This window comes from Penaeus vannamei, chromosome 16 (assembly GCF_042767895.1).
Source record: "Penaeus vannamei isolate JL-2024 chromosome 16, ASM4276789v1, whole genome shotgun sequence".
Lineage (NCBI taxonomy): Eukaryota > Metazoa > Arthropoda > Malacostraca > Decapoda > Penaeidae > Penaeus > Penaeus vannamei.
This window is the reverse complement of record NC_091564.1, coordinates 9,248,764-9,251,263: the sequence shown is the minus strand read 5'-3', so window position 1 is coordinate 9,251,263 and position 2,500 is coordinate 9,248,764. Positions and strand designations below refer to the sequence as shown.

Sequence of the window (2,500 nt, the reverse complement as noted above, 5' to 3'; positions counted from 1 at the left end):
AGGAGATAGGGGGTAGGGAGAGGGAAAGGAAGGAGATAGGGGGAAGGAGAGAAGGAGGAGGGGAAGGGAGATGGGAGGGAAGGAGGACGGGGGGGTAGGTGACGGGTTGGTAGGAAGGAGGCAAGGGAAAGAGAGGGAGGGATAGAAGGGGCAGATGGAAAGAAAGAGGGAGGGGAAAAAGGAGGGAGGGAAGGGTTGAAAAGGCAGGTCAAGCGGAGGAAGTGAGGGGTGGGAGTGGCAGGTGAAAGGACAAGGGAGGTTGGGAGGGTAAAGAAAAGGGTGAGGGGAAAAGGAGTGTGTGAAGGATGTGCAAGGAAAAGGGAGAAGGACAGAGAGTTAGGAAGAGAAGGGAAGGGAAGGGAGAAGATAACGGTGACGAGACGTAGAAACATACAGGGGAGAAAGTAAATGCAGGGAGAGGAAGAGGATAAGGGAATAGGGAGGGGAGGAGGGGGAGGAGAACACTCGGAATGGGATATTAGAGAAGAAAAAGCTGAGTATTGGAGAAAAAAACAAATAGGAGGAGGAGAGAAATAAGGAAGGAGGGAGAGAGATAAGGGATAGATAGATTAAGGAGACGCGGCATGAACGAGAAAGAGAGGAAAAAAGTGGATAAAGTGTAGGGAGGACGAATAAAAGGGTTTCGAAGGGTACGAGGGTCGAGGGAGAAAGAGCAAGAATAACGATAGTTACGGAAAGGAGGGAAAGGAAGAGAGGCAAAATTTAAAGTTACGAAGGGGACGACGAGGATGAAGAGAAAAGGAAGGAGGAGAGAGAGAGAGAGAGAGAGAGAGAGAGAGAGAGAGAGAGAGAGAGAGAGAGAGAGAGAGAGAGAGAGAGAGAGAGAGAGAGAGGGGAAGGGCAAAAGTTGAATTTAGAAAATAAGGAGAGGGGAGACGAGGGCATAAATGGAGAGAAGAGGCAAAAATGGAAAAAAATAATGGATAAAAAAATTGGAAATAAGGGAGACAGGGTGTGAAAAGGGAGGACACATAAGAGGAATGAAGCAGCAAATGAACGAATAAAAAAAATGGAAATTTGGAGGAGAAAGAAGCGGGAAACGGTAGACAAATCTCGACAGCTGAAGAGAGAGGGGGAGGAAAAGAGGAGGAAATGGAGTAGATAGGAGAGTGGGAGAGAGACAGAGAAGGAGGAGGAGGCTCGACTTGGCCTTCCTCCCCCTTCCCTCCCTCCCTCCCTCCCTCCCGCTCTTCCTGCTGGCTGCTCGTGGTAATTGTGATGGCAGCTGGAGAGGAAGGAGGAGGGAGGGAAGGAAGAAAAGGAAGAAGAGGAAGAAGAAAAAGAAAAAGAAGAGGAAGAGCACGAGTGAGAGGAAGGAGGAGAAGGAGAGGGAGAGGAAGATATAGAGGGGAAAGAAGAAGGAAGAGTTGAAGAGAATTAGAGAAATTAGGGATAAGGAACGGAGGGAATAAGGCTGGCATGGAAGAGGAGAAGAAGGAGAAGCGAGAAAGCGAAAGGAAGAAAAGGGAAGGAGGCAGAGAACGAAGAAGGGGACTTGGATGAGTTAGAGGGCGAGGGGGGGGGGACCCAATAAGACCGGAGCATCTGCAGCGCCTCTGCACTTTGTACACGGGATATTTGGGGCGGAATTGGTCCCTCTGCCTCTGGTGCCAAGTGGGCCCAAAATTACGCTTTTTGTTTTGCCTTTTTTGTTTGAGGGGGAGGTGGTGTTTGTTGTATGTTTATAAGAAATGTATTGTAATAGTTTTTTTTTAAGATGATTTGTTGAATATTTCTTTTTGATTTTGCTTCTTCATCTGATTTTCTTCTTCTCTTTTCTTCTATTTTCTTTTCTTCTCTAGTTCGCACTAAAACAATTTCCGTATCTGTGCAACACAGGATGCAAAATGGCCGATAGAGAGAAAAATAAGCAATCTGGCAGGACAAACGAATAAGCAGACAGATCATATGTATTGTTTTTTGTCCTCTCTCACTTTCCTTTTTCTCGGCATATTAAAAAAAATGCGGAAATCCCATTAGGCAACTCACCTAATCACGTGATTCGCCTTATCGACGGCGAGATCTTCATGGCCCGGATGTTCAGCGAGAAATTAAAGTGGAAATTGAATTTGCTGTTAACTCTCTCGGTCATTTACACGGGCACTATTTAACTCAATCCTGAATTATATTGATATATGAAATATATCCACGTATCACTCACTCACTCTCATTCACTCACTCACTCTCATTCACTCACTCACTCTCATTCACTCACTCACTCACTCACTCACTCACTCACTCACTCACTCACTCACTCACTCACTCACTCACTCTCTCTCTCACTCACTCTCTCTCTCTCTCACTCTCTCTCACTCTCTCTCTCTCTCTCTCTCTCTCTCTCTCTCTCTCTCTCTCTCTCTCTCTCATCTCTCTCTCTCTCTCTCTCTCCTCTCTCTCTCTCTCTCTCTCTCTTCTCCTCTCTCTCAAACACACACACACACACACACACACACACACACACACACACACACACACACAC

The 2,500-nt window shown here is 46.6% G+C and overlaps 1 protein-coding gene across 4 annotated transcripts in view; it reads left to right on the top strand.

Moving 5' to 3' along the window:
- The window catches only part of Sema1a (semaphorin 1a), a 393,373-nt gene that overhangs the window by 285,714 nt on the left and 105,159 nt on the right, over positions 1 to 2,500 (top strand). The window lies entirely within an intron of this gene.